A 17368-nucleotide genomic window follows, 5' to 3' on the forward strand; every position below is an offset into this window, starting at 1 on the left:
AGCCCCCCGCCAGCCCGGGGAGGCTCTTACACAGCTGAGCCAGCTGCGTGTTCACCCTCCCCCTCCAACCAAGAGCCCTGCTCTCGCTTCCCCCTTCCTCGGTCTCCATGCAGCCTTCCCCACCGGCTCTGCTCGCTCTCACATCCTCAGCACACGGCTCCAGCCCCCAAACCACTGCAGGGGGGCACTGGCCTGGCCCTGCTTGGGGGAGCCAGAGGGCATGGGACCACTGCCTGCCACGGCAGTGCATCACCAAGGCCATCTGCTGCCCTCTTCGTGGGGCCACAAGGAGCAGGTGATCTGCACCCCTTCTGTGGGCAAGCTGCCTGCCGCCAGTCCCCCTCTCCCCCCCACTGCTTCTCCCTCCTGCTGACACAGGACCCGACACATTACTGGGCATGACACGGCCTTGCACGCTCCTGTCGTGACACCGCCTTGCACGTTCCTGTCGTGTGCCACCAGGGACCCACGTACTTGGCCAGCCATGGTGTCGCACGAGCAGGAGCACGTGTCTCAGCCACCGTGGCTGTCCAATAGCAAACATCCTCTTGCCCTGAAACCACTGAGCCTCGCGCCATTGCTTGAACTCCACCAGCCAGTTTCAGCCCAGCTCCCTCTTCCACACTGCGCCCTTCCCTTCCTTTCCCAGATCTCTACGCAGGCTGTTTGCCTGCTCCTGGCTGCTGCAGGCCAAGCGAAGCTGCTTAACCGCCAGGCCGCCCTACGGGCAAACAAGCAGGCGCACAGCACCCTCGGGCTCCAGCGGCTTTCCTGGGGATGCTGATCCCCTTTGGGGCAGGCACCGAGCGGCTTAGGGGACATGGGGCCCATCGAGGCCTAGATCACTGGCTTGCAACTGGTTCCAGGAGGGGAGCAAGCAGCCAATCCGTGGGGGCTTGTGTGCAATGAGTGTTGGGGCTCAGCCCGGTTCCCACAGGGGAGGTGTCCATGGAACAAACCCACCAATCCGGGCACCACACAGTGGAGAGAGGCCAAGGAATGAGCAGGCCCTGGAAGCCCAAATGCCCTCGTCTCCCCCGCAGCGACGGGGAACCTGGCTCGGCGGCAGCCCAGCCCTTCCTGTTCTGTGCACCAGCAAGCGACTGGCCCCCGGCACAGCGTCTACTTGCATTTTAACCAGCAGCACCGGACGCAGGCTTGCCAGGTTCAATGCCAATGGGCCGCTCCTGGGCTGAGAACTCCCCGTTCACTGCAGTTTGGTCTCAGCCAAATTCAAGCCCATGATTGGGAAGGGGGAAAAAAAAAGAAAAATCAAAGACTAAAGCAGTCACTCCCCACTGGATTCTGTGTGCCCTGCAGTGCATGGTAGAGCCCAGCTGTGGTGCAGAATTGCTCAGCAGTGTGTCAAAGACCCTATATTGCTAACAGCTAAAGGTGACTCTGCATAGCCCAAACGAAGGGGGCCTGTGCTCTGGAGCAGGAGGATCTCAGTTCTAACCACTCCCCATCCCCCACCAGTCTCCCTCTCTCCGGTGCCTGCCTGGCAGTTTCACAGCTGAGTATGTTTAAAGCACCACTTCCACCATTAGCCCCTGGCGTGCTGGCAGGTCCCAGCTTGCCAGCCACACGGCTGCCCCAGCATTAGCGCTGTGGTTCCCTTGATTCCTCTGCCAGGCCCTGCCCCAAGACCGTTTCCTCCCACCTGCCAGCCAGGAGCAAAATCATCCCCAGAAACTGCTCCGCTCACCTCTCTTCCCAAGGAAGCTGAATGTTCTCTCAGCTGTGACCCCAACCCCCAGGGTGCCCCTCATCCCAAGAAGGTATCACAAGCTCCCAACCACCTGGCACAGGGGTTCTCACCCTTTTTCTTTCCGAGCCTGCTCCCCAACAAACTATAAAAACTCCACTGCCCTCTTGGAGCACGACAACTGGTCTTTCTGCGCACAAAAGCCAAGATCGGCATTAGGGGGTAGCAAGCAGGACAACTGCCCGAGGCCCCACGCAGCAGCTCCCACCCCTCAACGCTACATTTCTTCAGCCCAGTGCAGTGGGTATTCTGCTTTCTGCCCTGGTCCCCAGGGAGTCTCATGCCTGTCCTGCCTCGCAGTCCCCCTGAAACCTGCTCCTACACCCCAGGACCACTGACCTAGGACTTCCCTGCCACTGTGGCCATTGAAACCTTTAGTGCCCTTGAGATTAGAACTGAGATCCTCCTGCGCCAAAAACGCAGGCCCCTTTCACTGGGGCTATGGAAAATCACCTTTAGCTATTAGCAATATAGGGCCTATGACACACGGCTGGGCAATTCTGCACCACAACTGGGCACTGCCGTCCACTGCAGGGCACACATTGTCCAATACAGGGCACGTGCATACCCATCTGCTCATGCCTGGATTAAGTTCACCCCTCACGTTAAGCCCCAGTTTACCCAGCGACTAACAAACCCAGACCTAAAGGTTTCCACAGAGCGTGGCTGTTAACCCCTGTGCTCCTGCATTCAGAGTCAGGTTTCACCAAGATCCCAGAGCACCAGCCCTGGCAAGCGCGTCTGGGCGTGGGGCTGAGAGTCCACTGCCGGCGCCTGGAGCAGTGACACTACCCAACGGGCACCACGTGGGTCTTTAATTGGGGCCCACAAGAGGAGAGCGCTGGGGGGCAGGAAGAGCCACTCCCGGACTCGCTGTAGCCTGTGCCGTGTACCAACGCCCACCGGCCAAGGGTGATTCAGGGGAAGGAGCGAATCAAAGGCACCTGGCTCAGTCAGCAGAGACTCATCGCCCCCAGCCAGGCCCAGCGCCGGGGAGGAGTGGGGGCCAAACAGGGCAGTTGCTCTGGGGCCTGGAAATTCAAAGAGGCCCGGAGCTCCCAGCCACCCCCACCGAGGGAAGCCCCCCACCTCCATACACCTTGTCCCGGGTTCACGGTGGCGGTCGGCGCCGCTGCCCCCCGCCCCAGGCCGGGCCACTCAGCAAGGGACTCAGCGGGGCTCGTAGGGCAGCTGGGAGCAGAGAGGGCACTGCCTGCCCCGACAGCCCACCACAGGGTCTTGCACTGAGGGGCTCGGTGTCAGGACGGAGAACTCCAAGGCGCTCGCGCTTTCCAGGCCGCGGGGGCCGACGTGGAGCCGTTCGGGGTCCTTCCATTCTCCCCACCGCTCCGGAGGCTGCGCGGGGTCTGGCGAGAAGCAGTCAGCCAGAGTTTATTCCTGGAAGGCCGAGCTAGCTAGCGGGGGACGAGAGCCCAAGGTGGGAGGGGGTGAAATCAGAGAACAGCCAGACTGAGCCTGGAGCCTGTTCGCGGTCTGCCCGGAGACGCGTCGGTGTGGAGGGCAAGTCGGACGGTGCCTGAAAGAGACAGGCTGATACACCTGACGCATCCCACGGATGACCCGAGGCAGGACCGGAGAACTTGCACTCCCTACCTCTCCCTGGGGCCCGGGGTTTCCCAGTGACTTGGAGAGCCCAAACGGAGAGGCTTTCAAAGGGCCTGTCAGACACCCTCCCCCCCAGAAATCAGCCCCTCCCCAAGGGGGCTCAGGTTGGGCCCCCTCCAGCCACTAGCCTCTCTCTGTGGCTGCAGCACCTTCAAGGACCAGGGCCCCGCTGGGCGAAGCCCTACACAACCGGGAGAAACAGGGCCCTGTCCCAGCCCACAATTCAGCACAGATCGAAACACACCCCAGCTCTCTCCTTACACCCTCCTGCTGCAACACAGGCCCACGCGCCTCCGTCCATGGCCAGTTACCTCAGTCCCCCCATCAGCAAGAGCCTCTTTCCCCAACAGGCCTCAACCCCCGTTCCCGGCCGGCCAGCACAACACCCCAGGCTCACTGCCCCTCGCTCGGCCCGGGCTGCCAGCTGTGCCCCCACGCTGGCCAAAGGGCCACGCCCAGCGCTACAGAATCCCTCTGCGGAGGGGGAGACGTCAGGGGGCAGGAGTTCTCTTGTGCTGCCTAGTTTCCTGATACTGCAGTTCCCTGACGGGCAGTGCTGACTCCTTCTGACCCCTTCCCCTGGGGGGAGATCAGGCCTGTCCATAGCGCCCCGCGCCCCACACCGAGCCCCATCTAACCCCCTCTCAGCAACTGGCACCTGGGCCTGCTCCAGACACGCACCCCCCGTACCACAGGTGAGCAGGCGGCCCCGGAGCAGCAGTGGCAGCACCACCCTGCTGCGACCGCAGTTACCTCAGGCTCAGGGCAGCCGCTTGGAGCCGCAGCTCGGAGCCAGTGGGAACTTCCCTCAGCCTGGAGCAGCTCTGAGCCCACGGCAGGGCACACAGAGCCAGCTCCCATCTTCTCCCTAGCCTCTGTTCGGGCGACAGGGGATGGATCCCTTGCCTGCCGTGTTCACTCCCTCTGGGGCATCCCTCAATGGGCCTTTGGTCTGACCCAGCCTGGCCACTCCAGTCTTCTCCTGCCCCCTCCCGTCGTCACCAGCAAGAGCAAAGGCAGGAGCAACGGAGGCCGATATCCACCCACAGGCCGGGGCTAGCATTGGAGCGCGTGACATCAGCTTCTCCCACACTGCCCTGCCAAGGGGCCCGCCCTAGTCGGCAGGAGGCCCCTGCTAGACACACGGACGCTCTGGGGAGGAGCACGGTAGAAGGGCTGTAGGGCTGGGCTAATGCAAACAGAGCCACCCTCAGGTTCCCTGCCGTATGGCTTCTGCCTAGAACCATCCCCGGCTCTCTCCCACCTGCCTCCTGCGACAGCTGTCAAGAAGCTGCACACAAAGCCGCAGGCAACCACTCGTGGCCTGTAGAGAAGGGATTACTCACTAACTCTCCTCGGTGTTTCAACCCGTGAAGTCGTATGGGAAGGCGGCTAGAGACTCCCCCATTCCTTGTTTTCCATCAAGCGGTGCCCTAGGGAGGGTCTGAGATCTCCAGTGGGACTGGAAGTGGCCCAGACACCTGTGAGAGGCACCTACAGCAGGCGGCCACAGGACCTAGGGTTTCTGGGGGGCGGGGTGGGGGCGGGGGCTTCCTTCTGGCCCAGGGTTTTCAACTCAAATTTTCTAAAGTTGTCCCTGATTTGAGTGCCTGATTTGTAGAGGTGCTGAGCACCCGGAGGTCCCACTGACAGTGGTGGGCACGCAGCACCAGTGAGAATCGAGCCCAAGGTGCCTTAAATTGGCTGCCCAGAATCAGAGGCCACGTTGGCAAACCTAGGGCTCGCAGCATCAACAGCCCGTGTGTCTGCATGCACAGAAGCAGGAGTCCGGAAAGGTGTATGATTCATGTCCGGGTTCCCCAGCTCTGCTTCCTTTCCTGCCCCGTTTCCATTGCACAACTCCCGAAACCCACCACCCTTTCAGAAACTACTGCAGTTCTGAGGCGCCTGTATCGCTACAACCTGCCTAACATCCCGAACAGGACTATAATCAGCCCCAATCACAAGAGAAAACAGCATCACTCAAGAGATAACTGGTGTTAAATTGGTATTTGGTTCTCTCTCGGCATCAAACATAGCCATCAATACACAGTCCCTACAACCTACATGAGTAGAGCGTCAAACTATCTATAAGCCACACCAACAAATCGTGGACTCCCAACCAATGTTCCCTTTAATCTTTTCCATCCATGTGTGGAATAAATTTTATGTGCACACAGGCATGTGCACATGTGCACTGCCAGTAGTAACAAACCTAGCCTTGCTAATCAGCTGGGCAGCATTGGAATCTTGCCTGAGCAGCTGCACAAGCATGCAGCTTACATGCAGAACTCTCCTTACAACCCAGCCAAACGGTGCGAAACACACGCCCTGTGCCCCGGGAAAGCGGGAATCCAGGCCATTTGCATTTCGGAGCCATGCTGCCAAGACTCATTCATTCAGTTTTACTCACGGACCAAAGAGCTGCTTCTCTCACTGTTAATTAGCACACCCCTGCCCCCGGGGAAACTTAATTGGTTTCTTTAATCAAAACATCTCCCTCCATCCCAGGTGTGTTATTACAGGTTGACCCATGACCTCAGGCTGCGCAGTGGGTTCCTGCAGGGCTGCTTGTGGGCACTGAGTGGAAAGCTAGGCTATTGCTGACAGAGCTTTGACTAGAGCCTACCAAATCCACAGTCCATTTTGGTCAATTTCCTAACCACAGGATTTTTAAAATTGCAAATGTCATGATCTCAGCTATGTTAGTCTGCAATGTCTTGGCGGGGTAATCGTAGGGGTCCTACGGTTGTGTGGCGGTCACAAGGTTATTGTGCGGGGTGTTCCGGCACTGCTCCCCTTCCTTTTGTGCTGCTTCTGGCAGTGGCGCTGCCTTCGGAGCTGTGCACTGGAGAGAGGCAGCTGCTGGCTGGGAGCCCAACTCTGAAGGCAGAGTGCCACCCACAGCAGCGCAGAAGGAAGGAGGGCAGGGTATGCTATTGTCACCCTGACTGCTGTGCTGCTGCTGCTGGCGCTCGGCCAACAGCTGCCGCTCTTCGACCACTCAAAAACCAACACAGAAGTAAGGGTGGCAATATTGTCACTGTCCCCCGAAAATAACCTGGTGACCTCTCTGCAATTCTCTTTTGGGGCAGGACCCCCTGTAGAAATGCTGCTCTCCCCCTTGAAATCTGCATAGCATAGGGTAAAAACACATAAAGGACCAGATTGCCACAGTCCATGACACGTTTTTCATGAGTTTAGCAGGGCCCTAATTCCGTCCACACTACGGAGAAGAGCGACCCTCTGTAGTCGGTCTTCTAGTGTTCTATTTAGCGGCTCTCGTGTAGACCCACAAATCAAATGCTTGGAAACCCCCCGCTGGCGTCCAGTCAGTACTCCTCGATCTATGAGGAGTAAGGGAAACCAACGGGCGTACGGGCTCCTGTTGGCCTCTTGCAGTGTAGACACTGCGACAGCTGGACTTAAGGTAAATCGAATCCAGCTCCGCATTTGTACCTTACACTGACCTGCCTGTGTAATCCAGGCCAGGGCGAATACCAGGCTGCCAGCATCGATTTTCCTTGCCATTAGCAATACCGAGAGTTAGCTTTGGTGCTAGGATCACACTGGTAGCATCGGAGGGGCCGAGGGAGTGCCCTGAGGAACTGCAGCTTTCGACGGGGTATTAGCTGGATCGGCAAACAGGAAGGGGAATGCCTGAGGGTTGTTTGGGCTACTGTTGGTGAAAGGAGACTCCTGCTAAAAGCAATGTCAGCAGCAAAGGATCCTGGGAGCACAGACATGACCACAGCGAATCAGATGACTGGTCCATCTAGTCCAGTGTCCTGCAGGGTAGCGGCAGCTGCAGAAGGCCCAGGAGAGTGCCAGAAATCCTCTGGGACCATTGTTCAGCAGGCTGCCTCTGGCTGCAGCCCTCTCTTGCACCAATGACCCTAGCAGGTGATCAGAGCAGGCCCGTGGAAAGAGGCCCAGGGCTTTTAATTCAGACACGGAGAGCCCAGTTCTGCCAAACGCACGCACGCCTGCCTAGTCGTGCTTTGCTCCAGGAGTAACCTGGGGCTGCCGGGCAATTCATGGTGAGCAGGGGGGCCAGGATCAGGCCCAAAAGCATTTGGGGATTGGGTTTTTTGGGTGGCAGGGGGAGGAGGGAAATCCGTCCAACTCACACATACGAACTGCCTGTGTAGGACCTAGTGGAGTCTTTTTGGACTTTGCTCCCACCCAGGATGCCCGGCGGTTTACCCCATGTCAGAACTGCCCACGTCTCGACTGCTGGAGGCAGCAGAATGGAACTACATACCTGGGTAGGTTTCTCAGCATCCCGTGTGCCAGCCTGGGGCGGGGCAGCCCAGAGGGACCAAAACATCCAGTGCAAGACTCAGGCCAAGAAGTTAACCTCCCTCCGAAGTTCGACAACCCCCACAACAGCCCAGTCACCCAACCTGCTTCCTGCAGAAGATTCTGCCCTCTCTCCACATCCCCTAAAGCCCCTTTCATTTACACGACACAGCTCAGCACCACGGCCGTGTCGCCACGGCAAGGACTAGTGGAAATGGTCCACGAGCATTTCTCCTGCCAGCAACGCCACAGCGCCACTAGGGCGTGGAAGTGTTTTCACTGCCCGACTTTTAGCCACCCAGCTGTGTGCTGCAGACGTACATATGAGCGACCTGAGTTTGAGAAGCCCATACATATTGTTCTCTCGCAGAGCTAGGCCAAAACCAACCCGGCTGGATCCCCCCCCATCCCCCAGCTTCCAGGTGGTCTGCAGCCTGGGTCAAACCTCAGCCTTGGGAAAGAGCTTGGCGAGAGTTTGGACCTGGATTCACACGAAGGTCCGGGCCGGCACGACTCAGCCACAGCCTAAGGAATGGCTCTGAACACGGATCACCGTCACCACAGCGCTCAGCCCTGCCCACCGCCATGTGCTTGACACAAGAAGTCCCCGCATGCTGCAGGAAATCCCCATGGAAGCAAAGCAGGCAGCAGAAAGTCTCGCTGCTTTGGGGCAGGGGCGACATAACGGTGGGGCTCACCGCGGAGCCAGGGTAGCTTCCGGCCAACCCCCGCCTTGGGTACAGCTCAGCAGCAGGTCCCTGGAGCCGGCAGTACAGCTGGACACGGTGGGGATGCGAGCACTGGAAATGCACAGGCAGACTGTGGTGCCGGGGCTTCCCTCGCTTCCCACTGCCCGGCCCCCCACCCCCGCTGCACCCTGCCGCCCCGCTTGCCTCTCCAGCCTGCGTCCGCCCCTGTTGTTTCCTTCTCAGCACTGCTGCTGGGCTCTGCGCACAGACCCCGGCAACTCCAGCGGGCGAGTGCTCGACATCCGGAAAGCCTGCTGCCGCGGCCGGGGGCAGAGCCGAAGCAGCGGGGTGGGGAGGTCAGATCCACTTACCTGTTTGCCTTCTCCCTTTGCCGCTTTCCACGCCCGCAAGCCCAGCCTGGCTCCCTGCCTGGGGTCTCCAGAGCCGCGCCGTCCCGCCAAACCCAGCTCAGTTCTGTCCTGAACTCTCCCCCTCCAGTTCTCCCGCTGCCCTGGCTCGTCTCCAGCCTGCGCTGTCAGACCGAGGAGCCTCGCAGGCTCATGTCTCTCCCCGGGCTCCTTCCCCGCCCCCAGACGGAGGCAGAGGCAGGAAGCGTGCAGGCAGCTTTCCTACAACTTCTCATGAGGGTGCGCGCAGGCAAAACGGCTTAACCCTGTAGAGCCTGCCAGTTGGCACCAGCCCTGTGGGCCCGGCGGGCACAGCCCTGCCACCCTCAGCTTGTCCTGCATTCAGACAATAACCTGGGCCGGAGGCTCCCTTTTAAAACAGATCCACTGTGGACACTTGTCCCTGGAGGCTGCTACCCACAGACAGACGGGCAGTGGTAGGGCAAGCTGCCTCCATGGGGCTTGGCCAACGTGCCGCCTCGAGGGGCGAGGGCGGCATTCAGTGAGCACTGTGCCTTCAGTGCTTGGCAGCTCTGGTGACGCTGGACAAAGGGGTGTCCCGCTGAAGAAGGATGCCTAGGGAGAAATCTAGGGCCACACCCACCATCCGACAGGGCTGGGAGACGTCTCAGAGGTGCAGGGTGGGGAAAGCGACTGATGCTAAGAAACCCGGGACCGTCCCTCCGACCCAGAATCTGGTACATATGAAATTAGCTTGTGTGACGTGGTCCAATTTTTACCGAGACCTGAACGGACGCCGCCAACGCGTGTCGAATGAATCAGAAGGGAACGGCCTTTGGTTGCTCCTGGCTGCGTAAAATGCTCGGTCTGACTCAAACTGGCTTTTTAAAGATTTTGCTCTTCCTGTGTTGTGAGGCTCCTCTCAATATAAAAGGCTCCTTTTGGTGCTGTGGGTTCCTACAGTGTGTCCATGAAGCTGCATCTTGTTTGGGGCCCTTCTAGGCCCTGACACGTCACAGCATCCTCCTGGCACTCCTGGATTTCGCTTCACAGTACCCCAGGGAAGGGAAGTATCCTCCTCCCCATCTCACTGATGGGAACTGAGGAACCCAAGGTCACCCAGAAAGCCGGTGGCGGAGGCAGGATGTGGCCCCAGATCTCCTGATGGCTAGTTCTTGTGCCTGGACCACAAAACCACGTCTCTTCTGACGCTGCTCCGTGCCGCTTCTTGTGCGGTGTGATGCCGGCGGCTGACTTGGCTTAGTCAGTGCTGCCCCGAGGGAGACGTGAGGAGGAATAAAGACGCCAGACAAAGAGGCAGCTGAGCTGGGCAAGATGAGGTTTCTCAAAAAAGTTAAGAAAATGTGGGAGGCCAACTGCGGATTCGCGTTGAAATATCCCCGGGAGCCTGCGACAGGACCCTTTTCACAAGGTGCTTTGCCCCAGCACCACCTCTTGTCAGGGGCATCTCGACAGAATGCCGGGCCCCTCACTCCTGACTGCCACGTTTTAGCGGTGCAAGGCCTACTTAGGTCCAGTGGCTACAGCACCAGGCCAGGATCACGAGCCCCAAGTTCTCTTTCCACCTCTCACCTGCTGGGTGACCCCGGCAAATAGCAGGCCAGTGAGAAGTGGAAATAGAGTTGCTGCGCTACTCTGTGCCTCAGTTTCCCCTCATTGTCCATCTTGTCTAGACTGTAAGCTCCACGAGGCAGGGACCGTTGTTTGCACCTCCCCCACTGTGTTTCTGATTTTGGCGGGGACCTCCAGGTGTCACTGCAATACAAAAATTCATCACCCTCACTCTGGCTAAGGGAGGAGTCGATCAGAAGGATGCAGAGTGTTTCACCATTAGGGTACAGGTTCACAGGCAATGCAGGTGGGTAGCGCTTTGTGCTCAGTGCTGCTGACAGCAACAGGCGCTCCTGGGTTGCTCTTTGAGGGGCCAGGAGACACCCATGGGTGCTCTCAGTCAGTGGCCATCCCATTGTCCACTCTGCCTCCCCCCCTCTCCCCACGCTGTGTCTGTCTGTCTGGTCTCAGCTCTTTGGGGCGAGGCCCTTCTGCTATTCAGCCAGGCCGTTTAGTCCTGGGGGAACCCTGCAATGGTCGCATTGAGAGCCACAGTAAAATTGCCGAATTCCCCCAGGACTGATTCTGGGTTGGGCTTTAGGCAGGGCCCTAACCTTAGATCAGAGGGTGCCCTGTGGATGAGTGTCCCCGTGACAGCTAGTCCCCTGCTGGAAGTCTCAGCTGGGAGGAAGGGGACCGAACGAGCTTGAAGACTCAACTCCCTCTCCAACGAAGAGGCAGGGCATCGTGTCAGGAACAAGGCCCACGGTGTGACAGCACAAGGTACCTTGGCCCGCTGCTGCATCTGCCCCGTGGACAAGGAAGGAAGTGCCTTCCGAGAGCTGTAGGCAGAGGGTTTCCGTGCCCAGAGCTGCCGGTTCCGCACCCTTCCCCAGCTGGACACCTGCACAAATTCCGTCCCACACACCGAGTGTTTGCAACAGCAGGCAGATCGCTCTGCGGGAGACGAGGCTTTTCAACAGATCGCTCCTGGACACGGGCTTGGACGCGGCCTCCAGAAAACGTCGCAGAACAACGGCCGAGGACAGGCGAGTTCTGCTCCGTCCCCTTTGCTGCTTCTGGTGGAGGCAAATCTCCGAGGAGCCCCCAGCTTGGACGGCACTAGAGTGTGCGAGGCGCACCCACCGGCTTCTCCCTGGGGCACAAGGAGACGGGCTCCGCTGGCAGGCAGGACATGCTGGGTTCTGGGTAGAGCAGCGCAGGCGTTAATTGGGATTTACTGTAGGACCAGGTGTGGGGAAACCTTTTCTGGGACGGGGGCCACTGGCCGACAGAAAAATCAGCCGGGAGCTGCACACAAGTGAGAACATCTCGCTGACACGGCCTCCGACGGAGGAGAGAGACGCGCCCCACATCCCCCTCGCACGCCAGAGCCAGGGGGGCCAGGCCACTAGATTCTGTCTGCTCCAGCCTCAAGGTGGGGTAGCAGGAGGGGGTGGGGCCCGAGGCTCCCCACCCCCGCTGTAGCCAGATCACCATTCCTGCGCTTGTCCTTGCTGTTGTTTCTTTATCACCCGTTAGCATCTGGCAGGAGGAGCAGGGGGCTAATGTCTCCCCAGCATGGTGCGAGGCAACACAATAATCCTGGAGGGTCTGCCCAGGGGAAAGGCGGGAATGACGCAAGCTATTTTTTGCCTTCACTGTCCAGGGAAATCCCGCCGGCCGCTTGCAGTGTGGCGCCCCCCTCCCCCCTCGGGTCTCTCGACTGACATCGAAGGCTGCTGGATTGAGTCTGCCCCGTAGGGAAAGGATCCGGAGAACCTGGGCTCAGGAGCGGAGGAGGTGCCAATGGGAACGACTCACCCAAGGGCAAGGCGGCATCAGCAAAACAAAACCTGGCCTAAGCCTTCGCCCCACGTCGGAGCGCCGGGTTCTCTGCACCGCAGCCCAGATCCGGCGCTGGGCACGTTCCAACTCTCCTAGCCACCGGAGAGCTCCCACAAGGGGCAGACAAGCTGCCCGGCTCTTTGGCCACGAGTCCAGCGGGGCGATTGAGGCTCGCCCCTCGCTGGAACAAATCTTTGCATTCAAACGCGGCTGGCGCCACAGGCAGAGGGAAGCAGGGTTGCTCTGCAGCCCAGGCAATCGCTGCTAGACAGCCCTCTATAATTACACACAAAGGGGAGCCGAGGAGACGGAGGGGTAATCATCACTCCCGGCGACGGCGTGCTGTAATTGTCATCCTGGGGGCGTGCCATGTGCTGGCATATTCATGAGAGGGCAATTAACCCAGCCCGGGCTGTGTAATTAGCGAGGCGAGGACGACAGCGTTTGCCAACCCTCTGCAGCAATTGAAACCCAGGCAGGGACGGGAACGTGCTTTGATTTGCGGTGGCCAGGGCTGGCCGAGCGCGGCTCCAGAGCAGAGAGGAACGGACCCGTCGCTTCCAGCTACGTCTGCCTAGGAGCTGGTCAGAGCAGGGTCCTGGCCGCCTCCCACCTCTGTGCCCTGCGGGGATGTGAGCAAAGGGTGGCCCAATGCTTAGGGCATTAGCCTGAGGCGCTTAAGACTGGGCTGATTTCTTGATCAGCCACAGAGTTGGGCAAGTCATTTGGCGTCCGTGCCTCAGTTTCCCATCTGTAAAATGGAGTTAAACAACGCTACCCAGTCGCACCGGGAGCTTGTGGGGATAAACACATGCAAGGGTGTAAGAGGCTCACATACTCCAGTGATGGGCCTGCCCCTAAGACAGACAGACAGTATTCCTGCTGTATCTGGATGGGGACACCCACGTCCTTCTTCGCCACCCTGTAGGTCCGCTGTGCACCCAGGAGACGCAGTCACTAAGGCAGCTGGCCCTGTGTAAGCCTCTGCTCTTCACTGCACAGGGGACTACTCACCCTTTCCCCTTTCACATCCCAAGGTCCAGGGCAGGCCACGAGGCCGGTACCCTCCCAGACCAGGCCAGCTTTGCATACGGTGCCCCAGACAATATGGATTTTGTCTTGGAGTGAAAAGATACAGGGCCCGATCCAAAGCCCACCAGCATCAAAGGAGTCAAAGAGCTTTGGATTGGCCCCATTATGCTGGACGGAGCAGACTTGGGAGCTTACCAACAAGCCAAAGGGAACGCGGCGATTGCCTGTTCTGTTCATGCCCTCTGAAGCACCTGGCATTTGCCAAGATCTGGGACAGGAGACTGGGCTAGAGAGACCTGAGGTCTGCCCCAGGCTGGCCGCTCTTATGTGATGTTCTTCTACGAATGCCCGAGGGGCCGGAGAGTTCATGCTGGGTGCCAACGGGCCCCACGTTATTCGGTTTGGGCCTAATCCCTCAAATCTGGACACACCCAAACAGGACTCCCAGACAACCAGCTGGGAGAACTTCACCGTGGGGCTGCAGACTCACTGGAGCTCCTTCGGGCTCTTCGCTCGCGAGCCTTTTCGTTAACGGTTTGATCTTCTCCACAGACGCAACCATCACCCGGCGCGGGCTGCAAACGCGGAGGAGAGCCCAGAGGCAGCTGCCCCCTTGGGCAGAATGCAAGCCCCACCTGGTTCCGATGCATCGCAGAGCAACGGGGCCGCTCCAGTGAGGGCGCATCTTCTGTTCCGAGTGACGCTATTTTCACCTCCCTCCGATTCCAAGTGTTATTATTGGTCTGTATGGCAATAGCGCCGATGAACCCCCGGCAGGGCCAGGACTGCACCGTGCTAGGCGCTGTACAGACACAGGGATGGTCCACAGAATACTTAGATATGTAAATAACAGTCACTACTGCTTAGCCCCACCTTGAGTGCAGGGGACTGGCCCAGAAGGCCTCTCCAGGCCCCTTCCAGTCCTAAAAGCCTATGAAAAAAAGATGGTCTCTGTCTCTAAGAACTTGTGAGGTATCAGCCTTGTCTCCACGTGGAAAAGGGGCTGGGTTTAGGGGTCAGGACTACCCAGCATGGGCTAGTTATGCCCAAATTAAACACACACATTTAAATCCACCCTAAATATATAACCTGTGCACTGCATTGCACTGAAACGCTCTGGGTATTCCACATGCCAACGCACCCTCTGCTGCTCCTGGCCGTCCCACGCCCGGCTCAGCCAACACACCTTGGTCCCAACATCTGCTATTCCTGGCCGTCCCACGCATCTTGGTCCCGACCTCTGCTATTCCTGGCTGTTCCACACCCGGCTCAGCCAACGCACCTTGGTCCCAACATCTGCTATTCCTGGCCGTCCCACGCATCTTGGTCCTGACCTCTGCTATTCCTGGCTGTCCCACACCCAGCTCGGCCAACGCACCTTGGTCCCAACATCTGCTATTCCTGGCCGTCCCACGCATCTTGGTCCCGACCTCTGCTGCTCCTGGCCGTCCCACGCCCGGCTCAGCCAACACACCTTGGACCCGACCTCTGCTATTCCTGGCTGTCCCACGCATCTTGGTCCTGACCTCTGCTACTCCTGGCCATCCCACGCCCGGCTCAGCCAATGCACCTTGGTCCCGACATCTGCTATTCCTGGCCATCCCACGCCCGGCTCAGCCAATGCACCTTGGACCCGACCTCTGCTACTCCTGGCCATCCCACGCCCGGCTCGGCCAACGCACCTTGGTCCCGACCTGATGTCTAAGCCCAGAACAAGGTTCAAGGAAGAGCTAGATACATTCATGGAGGACAGGTCCATCAATGGCTATTAGCCAGGATGAGTAGGAATGGCATCCCTGGCCTCTGTTTCTCAGAAGCCGGGAATGGGAGGGACCTCTTGACGACTCCCTGTCCTGTTCGTTCCCTCTGGGGCATCTGGCGCTAGCTGCTCTTTGAACACGGGCTGCTGGGCTAGATGGACCGTTGGTCTGACCCACTATGACCATTCTTACGCTCCAGATCTGGCGTCGCCATAACCAAGTCCCCCATAGTGCAAAGCCAAAATAAACTCACTTGCCATAAACTCAGAAGAGCTGAAGGCAGCGGGAGCGCTAAGGACAGAGGCCGGAGGAGCTAGCGCTGCAAAGGGCTCAGGATACGGGACAATGAAACGATTCTGCCAGCGAACTGGACAGGAGCACGTCCCGACGGGGCGGGGTACGAACCCCGAGGCAGGCGTGGGCCTTATTGCCGACAGGTTAAAAGAGAGTTTAAAACAACGCAGGTTTCCTGAGGTGGATGCAGTGAGGGGAGACGGAAGCTCGGGGTGGGGAGGGATGGTCCCGTGCGTTTGTTGTGTCTGTGCTAGGCACCGCCATCATCCCGATCGCTGGGCCAAATCCTCAGCTGATGGAGACTGGCGTGTCTCCAGCGACCTCAGTGGAATGATGCTGATTTACACCAGCCGAAGATCCTGCCCCAATTCGCTTTCTGGCGTTTCTGTGCGTTTTTTGTGGAACGGGGTCCCGGCACCGTCTGCGGGAGCCAGCACGGCTTGCTGGTGCTTCGGATACTGGGCTGCCATCTCTCCTTCCGGAGAGAGGAGTCCGTCACTAACTCTGCCACCCTTCCTCCCTTCTTCTGCCATTCGCCCCCATGCCCTCTCTCCAGACAGGGACGTACCCCACTGTGGCCCCTAAACACACAGCCCCACATAGCTCAGAACGTCCCCGGAACAGGCCACCCCAAATTCTCCTTCCATCACAACCCGTAACAGACCCCCCCCCCCAACATCCTCTCCCTCCAGGCATCCACACACTTCCCCCCCCCCCCCCGACGCCCATCCTGAACTAACATTTTCCCATCACCAGATCTCAAGACCACAACCCCAAACACACCCTCACCCATCCAAAACCTCCTGGCCTGTCTGTCACATACACGACCAGCCTCCTCTCCCGCCGTCCCTCCCCTCACACCCACCTTTCTTCACCAGACACACACACAGCCCCCGTCCTTGAGTTCCAACCCTCCTTTTTGGGGGGCTGGAGCACAGGACTTGACAGGTCAGCGTCTCTTGTTTCTTGTCAGTTTCACTTGTTTTCTTGCTCTAGCACAATGACGCAAAGACTGAGCTGCAAACAGCACTGCTAACTAGCCTGGTTTTATTGGGTCTTGTGATACTTGGTGGTTTTCTGGAGTTCATGTTTCGTGAGAATCTCAGATTTCTGTTGATCAGATATTAAAACTCTGCCCTTAGGGCCTGCAGAAAAAACTTGAAAAACTAAACTCTCATACTCAAAAAAAAATAAAAAAATAAAAAAATCACACAGCAAACAAATACATTCCAAAGTTTTTGTTGCTTTTTGTTTATTTCATGATTGCAGGAGGCTTGGCTTGTGATTTGAGTCCCTAGGTTTGGCAATATCGCAAACACTGGAAGATTTAATAACAAAAATTAAAAACCATTCTTCCCGTATGAATTCTTCTTTCAAACTCGTGGGCATTGATTTTGGTTTTGTGAATGACTGTTTTACAAAACCTAACCTGGGGTCCAAGTTGGCTTTCTTCCCCTCCAGCCTATAAGCAGAGGACATGGACAATTCCCTACAACCACAGTGACCTTTGGCAGAAATTGGCAAACAGTTTCTCACCTCTTCTCCCAATGTGAAACTCCAGTGGGGGTGGGGGGGGGAGGGGGAGACTCTAGTCCTGGCCAGTGCATGAAAATGAAAGAGAAAGAGACAGGCAGGGCCCGACGAAAGGATGTGACTAAAGTAGACACCCTGACTCCTCCTCCCCCTCTCCCACCCCGGAGGACAGAAAGGGAAGTGGGTTCTGATTCTTTGCTACAGCATCAGTGGAACATCATAACCAGGAATCCTTCACCCCAGCGAGCCTGGGGCCGGGTGGCTACCCACGAGAGGGGCTGGGAAGTGTAATCACAGGTGCAGGGAATAGGTGTGGGGGGTGCTGCAGGCCCATCCACAATTTTGCACCCGGAGCCAGGATCCCGCCCGCCAGCCCATGCCCAGGGCCCGGCTGCCCCTGGGAGTCGCGGCCACCACCACCACTACCCTGGGGGCTCCTGGCTGTGGGTTTCACAGGTTCGGCTTCCGACCCTTTGAGCTCCATTGGCAGCTCTGGGTTCCTGGCTGCCAGGGGCTATTTCAGCAACTCCACTCCTGGGTGCTGCCATCGCCCCCCAGGTGTGACCCGCGCCTGGG

At 58.5% G+C, this 17368-nt stretch overlaps 1 protein-coding gene across 4 annotated transcripts in view; it reads right to left on the reverse strand.

Moving 5' to 3' along the window:
* Positions 1-17368, reverse strand: part of AKNA (AT-hook transcription factor) — a 74450-nt gene that overhangs the window by 49063 nt on the left and 8019 nt on the right. Inside the window, exon 1 of one of the 4 annotated variants that reach the window (XM_075905904.2) lies at positions 8757-15883. The exons of the other annotated variants lie outside the window; for them this stretch is intronic. The gene's annotated coding sequence lies outside the window, so the exon portion shown is untranslated. Of the gene's footprint in view, positions 1-8756; positions 15884-17368 lie in introns of those variants that run through there. 4 annotated transcript variants of the gene reach the window in all.

The sequence above is a fragment of the Pelodiscus sinensis genome, chromosome 23, assembly GCF_052426305.1.
Source record: "Pelodiscus sinensis isolate ZL-2025 chromosome 23, ASM5242630v1, whole genome shotgun sequence".
Taxonomy (NCBI): Eukaryota; Metazoa; Chordata; order Testudines; family Trionychidae; genus Pelodiscus; species Pelodiscus sinensis.